The sequence below is a fragment of the Scylla paramamosain genome, unplaced genomic scaffold, assembly GCF_035594125.1.
Source record: "Scylla paramamosain isolate STU-SP2022 unplaced genomic scaffold, ASM3559412v1 Contig20, whole genome shotgun sequence".
Classification (NCBI taxonomy): Eukaryota; Metazoa; Arthropoda; class Malacostraca; order Decapoda; family Portunidae; genus Scylla; species Scylla paramamosain.
In genome coordinates this window covers 67501-75000 of record NW_026973685.1, presented here as the reverse complement: position 1 = coordinate 75000, position 7500 = coordinate 67501, and the positions used below count along the sequence as shown (strand labels likewise).

General features: G+C 39.0%; 3 long non-coding RNA genes across 4 annotated transcripts in view; 2 read left to right on the top strand and 1 right to left on the bottom strand.

The window, feature by feature from the left end:
• Positions 1-651: 651 nt before the first annotated feature.
• Positions 652-1039, bottom strand: LOC135097449 (uncharacterized). Its single transcript, XR_010265719.1, has 2 exons — positions 878-1039; positions 652-821 (listed from the first exon to the last, which is right to left on the bottom strand). It is a non-coding gene; the product is annotated as an uncharacterized LOC135097449 (long non-coding RNA).
• Positions 1040-1174: 135 nt separating this feature from the next.
• On the top strand, positions 1175-4298 carry LOC135097448 (uncharacterized). The gene is made up of 3 exons (XR_010265718.1): positions 1175-2121; positions 2729-2760; positions 3099-4298. It is a non-coding gene; the product is annotated as an uncharacterized LOC135097448 (long non-coding RNA).
• A 2098-nt stretch (positions 4299-6396) lies between these two features.
• Positions 6397-7500, top strand: part of LOC135097437 (uncharacterized) — a 12810-nt gene continuing 11706 nt past the window's right edge. For both annotated transcript variants that reach the window (XR_010265701.1, XR_010265700.1), the window contains exon 1: positions 6397-6474. This is a non-coding gene — a long non-coding RNA (uncharacterized LOC135097437). The remainder of the gene's footprint in view (positions 6475-7500) is intronic.

Below are 7500 nucleotides of genomic sequence, written 5' to 3'. Positions count from 1 at the left end.
AGACAGAGAGAGACAGAGGGAGAGAGAGAGAGAGAGACAGAGAGAGAGAGAGACAGAGAGAGAGAGAGACAGAGGGAGAGAGGGAGGAGAGGAGAGAGAGAGAGAGAGAGAGAGGGAGAGACAGAGACAGAGGGAGAGAGGGGGAGAGAGAGATTGATGAGTAACAATTGGAAAAGATAATTGATAAAAAAAAAAAACTGGTTATATTTATCTAAGACAATTAAAACACCAAGAAAATGCCTCAAAACACACACACACACACACACACACACACACACACACACACACACACACACACACACACACACACTCAGAAACTTAATATTCTGAAAAAAAAACTGTAAAAAAAATAAATACATTGCAGATGACTAACAGTAAATATTTCTTTCAGATTTAAGAAGTGCGATGATGCGACACACAGACAGACAGACAGACAGACAGACAGGTGTGGGATGATTGCTGGCATACTGAAGGTCAAGAGGTCAAGAGGTCAAGAGTCACGTGTTGAGTCGTATGGGTCACCAGACAGGTCACCCACCTAACCCCACTCAGCCTGTCAGTTCAGCGGCAACACTGTCATGGAAGAATTTGCCGCAAGCTGTGCCTCTCTGTGCTTGTTATCCGAACCTTGTGTCTAATATTGCCTTAATGTTGTGTGTGTGTGTGTGTGTGTGTGTGTGTGAGAGAGAGAGAGAGAGAGAGAGAGAGAGAGAGAGAGAGAGAGAGATTTTGTTACTCGTCATGTCCCCTGTACCACTTGAAGACCTCCACCAGACCCCCTCTTAGTCACCCTTGTTGTGTCCCCTGTACCACTTGAAGACCTCCACCAGACCCCCTCTTAGTCACCCTTGTTGTGTCCCCTGTGCCACTTGAAGACCTCCACCAGACCCCCTCTTAGTCACCCTTGTTGTGTCCCCTGTACCACTTGAAGACCTCCACCAGACCCCCTCTTAGTCACCCTTGTCATGTCCCCTGTACCACTTGAAGACCTCCACCAGACCCCCTCTTAGTCACCCTTGTTGTGTCCCCTGTACCACTTGAAGACCTCCACCTGACCCCCTCTTAGTCACCCTTGTCATGTCCCCTGTACCACTTGAAGACCTCCACCTGACCCCCTCTTAGTCACCCTTGTTGTGTCCCCTGTACCACTTGAAGACCTCACCCTTGTTTGTCATGTCCCCTGTACCACTTGAAGACCTCCACCAGACCCCCTCTTAGTCACCCTTGTCATGTCCCCTGTACCACTTGAAGACCTCCACCAGACCCCCTCTTAGTCACCCTTGTTGTGTCCCCTGTACCACTTGGTCTCCACCTGACCCCCTCTTAGTCACCCTTGTTGTGTCCCCTGTACCACTTGAAGACCTCCACCAGACCCCCTCTTAGTCACCCTTGTTGTGTCCCCTGTACCACTTGAAGACCTCCACCTGACCCCCTCTTAGTCACCCTTCTCTGAGGTACAATAGTGTCTAGTCATCCTTCCTATGTCATCCTTGTGTAATCAGGAATAATTATCAGCATTTGTTCTCCTCCTCTCTCCTCTGTCTGTCTGTCTGTCTGTCTGTCTGTCTGCCTACCAGTTAAAATGATCAATGTAGTCAGTTATACTTGTGGATACTGTGTGTGTGTGTGTGTGTGTGTGTATATGAATTAATGTTTATTGTGAAGTATCTGCCTGCCTGCTTGCAAATTAATTATCAATATAGTTACTGTTTGTGTGTTTGTGTGTTATAAAGCAATCTTGTGTATATTATTGATTGTATTCCACATGTATGGGCTGGCCAGACGTGATGTACTGTGACAGCCAGAACCTTGACATATACTGCTTGATAAAATGAAAATAAGCAAAAAAACACGAATAAAGTACAAATTTTGAGCCGAACTAATGAGGACTTTCTCTCGTCTTTTTCAGAGGTGCGTACATCTGCGAGTCACTCCAACCAACCTCTTATATCCTACCTTATTCTGATATATTAGGTTAGATTCAGTTAGGTTACTTATATTGGGGGCCTGTCTTCCTTACTAACCTAACCTAACCTAACCCATTCCTTCCTTCTCGTCAAGCTGTTGGTGGGAGAAGCCCCAGGACTCTCAAGCGTGGGTTGAGTTACAACTGCGGGTGTGGTAAGTGTCTTTCTGACCTGTTACGTTAATTTGTTTTTTTCAGAATTTATTTTATTTTTTAATTGTGTGTGTGTGTCTGTCCATCCCAGCCTCTCCCAGTCCATCCCAGCTCTTAATTTTTTTTTTTGTGTGTGTGTGTGTGTGTGTGTGTGTGTGTGTGTGTGTGTGTCCATCCCAGCCTCTCCAGTGCATCCCAGCCTCTCCCAGTGCATCCTAGCCTCTTATTTTATTTATTTTTTTTTTTTTTGTGTGTGTGTGTGTGTGTGTGTGTGTGTGTGTCTTTTTGAAATGTTTGGTCAAGTCAACATTCTGATCTAAGAGAAAATTGTCACTCACTCCAAGATTGAGTTAAGTAATAATTTCTTTAGGTCAAAATTAATGTGAAAAAGTGTATTAAATTTGTTATTTTTTGGCCATTCATTGATTGATTCATTAATTTGTGTGTTAAGGGAGAGTACTCTTGTAAAAAATCATTCATTCATTCCTTGAGTTTGTAGGAGTGAGTGAAATAATTTATTCCTAATGTAATTTAATACCCAAATGAAGGAGGGAGGTTTGTGAACTAATGTTTCTCCCTCTTCTCCCTCTCTCCCTCTCTCCCTAACAGCTAGCTCACCTTGAAGTCCGGCGGGGCTCACGGTAAGTCTTGTGTTCTGTTACTATAAACTGGTGGATATATTTGTTATATATATATTAGTCATTACTTGTACAATGACGACACTTTCAGATGACACAAATTTCCATCTTAATTTAATTGTATCCCTCCTCTCCTCCATGTCTCCTCTCCACAAATTATACCTACATCCACAAGTCCTCCACCTTTTCCTATGAGACTTTCCTCCACTAATTATACCTCATTTCCAACCACAGATGTTCCACTTTTCCTATGAATGTGTCCATCTCTTAATCCACTCAAAATAACCTTTTTTTTTCCCTCTCAGAAGCTAACTTAGTAATTACAAGTTTTTCCATCACAGTGTTGCAGTGTTGCAGTGTTGCAGTGTTGCAGAACTTCACCCAAACAAGGGGAGTATTGTTTTTTTGTGTTGTTTTGTATATATATATTTTTTTGGGGGGGGAGGGGGTCTGGGGATAGCTATCTGCGGTGTGCGTCTGTGCGTGTGTCTGTGCGTGCGTCTGTGTGTGCGTCTGTGCGTGTGCGTCTGTGCACGTGCGTCTGTGTGCGTGCATCTGTGTGTATGTCTTTTTTTTGGTTGTGTGTGTGTGAATTTTTTTTTGGTATAAATATATAGGTGGCAGGCCATAGTGTTAGGATATTTGACACAGATTAATATAGAAGATGGTTTAGGTTAGTTAAGGGTTAAGTGAGGCATAGAGAGAGAGAGAGAGAGAGAGGGGAAGACAGATATTAATAGGATTAGCTTATATTTTTTTAGGGTTTTAAGTAAGTATCTAGGTGGCAGGTCAGAATGATATAATATTTAACACAGATTAATATAGAAGATGGTTTTAAGTTAGTATATATCAAAGGGTTAAGTGAGGCATAGAGAGAGAGAGAAAGGGTTATTAATAGGATGACAGGAGTATATATGAAAGGGTTAAGTGAGGCATAGAGAGAGAGAGAGAAAGGGTTATTAATAGGATGACAGGAGTATATATGAAAGGGTTAAGTGAGGCATAGAAAGGGTTATTAATAGGATTAGGTTGACAGGGTGTATGAATGTTTAACTCAGATTATATTGAAAGTTTATTTCTTTATAATCTGAGTTTGTATGGCATGTTGAGTATTAGTATGTTATTTTTGTAGTGGTGGTAGTGGTGGTGGGACGTATGAATGATATTTTTTTTTTTTTTTTTTTGGTGGGGGGGGGCAAGGGGGTATATATATATAGTGTTATATAGATATTTTTTTTTTTTTTATCCCCAGATCTTTGGTAAGAGATCTGGGGATTATGTATGTATGTATGTCTAGCCAGTATTTTGGTAAGATACTGGCTAGTGAGTGAGTGAGTGTGTGTGTGTGTGTGTGTGTGTGTGTGTGTGTGTGTACGTGTGTGTGTGCGTGCATATGTGTGTGTGTGCAGTTTTTTTTTTAGGTTAGGTTAATTAGTTAAATAAATAAATAAGAGCATAGATATTAGTAATAATAAGAAAATTTGATATTAGTAATAATAAAAAAATGAGGGTAAATAAATAAATAAATAAAAATAGGAATATTTATCAGGTGCGGGTAGCAGAAGGGGGGGGTTGATGGCAGAAGGGGGGGTACCTATAGCATACTAGAGAGAGGGGGGGGTGGGTGAGGAAGCTGTAATAATAAAAAAATAAATAATAAAAAAATTTGAGGATAAATAAATAAATAAATAAAAATAGGAATATTTATCAGGTGCCGGTAGCAGAAGGGGGGGTACCTATAGCATACTAGAGAGAGGGGGGGGGGTGAGGAAGCTGTATGAATGACGAGTAGACTAGGGGGGGTCAGGGTGGGTAATATATAATAATTTGTGTAATATTTCAACATTTGTTATATCGACATACATACTGACACTTTTCTCCCAGACAGATAAGCCTGGCTGGTGAGACAGAGGGGGAGTGGCTCTCTATTTCATTATGTAAGTGATATGAGGTGACATGAGGTCGTCTGGCCAGCCGTGACCCTGTACATGTGATAGGCTTCGAATTTATTGTAATTGTCATTGTGTGTGTGTGTGTGTGTGTGTTTGTTTGTTTGTTAGTATACTGTGAATTATAATGTTTGCTTAATATTTCCCATGAATTAACAAAAAAAGCACAATTTTATTAATATTTCTGTTTATTTATTGTTAACCAAGACTTTTGTATACCAGTTATTTGTTGAATAAATCTATAGTTATTAACATTATACTCTTTTGAAACCTCCTACAGTGAGAGAGTGTCACAGGAAGGAGTAAACAGATATTGCTGTATATATATATTTTATTTTTATGTATGAGTGACACTGGCCAAGGGAAACAAAAATCTAATGAAAAAAAAAGCCCACTGAAATGTCAGTCCCATAAAAGGGTCAAAGCAGTGACCAAAAATTGATGAATAAGTGTGTTGAAACCTCCCTCTTGAAGGAATTGAAGTCATAGGAAGGTGGAAATACAGAAGCAGGCAGGGAGTTCCAGAGTTTACCAGAGAAAGGGATGAATGATTGAGAATACTGGTTAACTCTTGCATTAGAGAGGTAGACAGAATAGGAGTGAGAGAATGAGAAGACTGGTTAACTTTTGCATTAGAGAGGTAGACAGAATAGGAGTGAGAGAATGAGAATACTGGTTAACTCTTGCATTAGAGAGGTGGACAGAATAGGAGTGAGAGAATGAGAAGACTGGTTAACTCTTGCATTAGAGAGGTAGACAGAATAGGAGTGAGAGAATGAGAAGACTGGTTAACTTTTGCATTAGAGAGGTGGACAGAATAGTGGTGAAAGAAAGAAAGTTGTGCAGGGAGATCATGGAAGGAGGGGAGGCATGCAGTTAGCAAGATCAGAAGAACAGTTAGAATGAAAATAGCGGTAGAAGACAGATAGATATGCAACACTGCGGTGGTGAGGGAGAGGCTGAAGACACTCAGTTAGAGGAGAGGGACTGATGAGACGAACAGCTTGATAACAGGCTTTCTCTACAGTAAGCCTACCCAAATATAATCAGAATGTAGCCTGTTGTTTCAGGCCTACTTTGCAGTATTTCAGGGTACATGTGGGTTTAATAGCTCAGTAAGACGCAGGATCTACCAGCATAGGGCATAAATAATCATTTTGACGTATTTGAGCTTTTAAAGTCAGTTTGTTTACAAAATTACATTCGTTGCCTCAATTTCGTCTTCGGCTACAACTTGCAATATATGTTTTCTTTTTTTTTTAGATATATTTAATATTTTATCGTTTTTTTTGTATTAGATTATTCTTTTTTAAGCTTTTAGAAATATATAGTGTCAAATTTCTCAGTTGGCATTTTTGAATTTGTTTACTTTTCGGCTCTAAATCAGAATCGACTTTTTAGTATGGGTTATTACAAGTTTTTTGTGTTATTATGTTAATTAAGGTATTTTAACAATATATGGAAATGGAGGCAATCGATAATTTTCACTTGTTATTTATACATGACTTGACCTTATATAAATTAGAAAAAAACCCAAATATATGGTATTGTAAGGGCCTCTCAAAAAATAAAAACCTCTTTAAAAACAATTCAACATTTTTAGAAATCATAAAATCTAACTTAGACTCGGAAATAAAAGAAATATTAGAATTCTCTCAATACAACGGATCGTCATAGAGCTCCTCCCCCTATCTCCGCCATTTTGTGGACAGACGGTGGAGAGTCGCAGAAGTGTTCACATTACTTCAGCCTTCACGACCATAACCAGGTAATTTATAAGATATATGATCAACAGGTAACCTTGCCAAGACCTTTAGCGCCATGTAACGAAGTGGGTGTCATATAAATAAGCGGAGACTGGAAATATGGTCGATGCTCAGAGGAAGGGTTATGTCAGCTGGTTCATGTCCGCTGTTTGTCCGTGGTGCTCTTATTAACACTTAATTTGTCATGTTTGTAGATCACTTGCGGTGTTACTTCACTGATATTTTGTCCTTGGTGCTATAAATGTTATATTTGACCAGGTAAGGACGAGTTAGAACCGTGAAATATTGAGATATAGTGTAACAGCTGGTGCCATGAAAACCCTGCCTGGTGAGGTGACCCTGAGGTACATTACGATATTATAACTAAAAATTCTGCCTTTAAAATTCCCTGTGGAGGTTTAAGCGTATATAAATGTTATCCAGGAGTGTGTGTGCACTATACTCAGGGAGGTTTGGTTTAATTAAGACCGTGAAATATTGAGTTATATGAAATAATAGGATTTTTTTTATTTTTCATCAATATTTCGTTATATCATTTACTGTGTGGCTTGGATACGTCCATATATCGTCACGGAGCTTACGAACGTTAGATTAGAACCGTGTTTGGCTAGATATAGTGACAGATTAATGAAATTTTGCCAGATAAGATGGCCCAAAGATTTACAAATAAACATTGTTGTCTAAGAGAGAGAGAGAGAGAGAGAGAGAGAAATTTAATGTGTTTTCATGAGGACAGTAACCAATATGTAAATGTCTCTCTCTTTCTCTCTCTACTACTACTACTACTACTACTACCTACTACTACTACTACTAGTGGTGGAAGGCCATCACCTGCCTACATTAAATTTTTATTGTTATTATTATTATTATTATATTATTATTATTATTATTATTACTATTACTACTATTACTATTATTATTTATTTATTTTCATTATTATTACTATTGTTATTATTGTTGTTTTGTTGATATGTAATTATGTAATTGTGTTTTGGTCTAGGTTTTTCTTGATTTTTACTGGTTTCTGT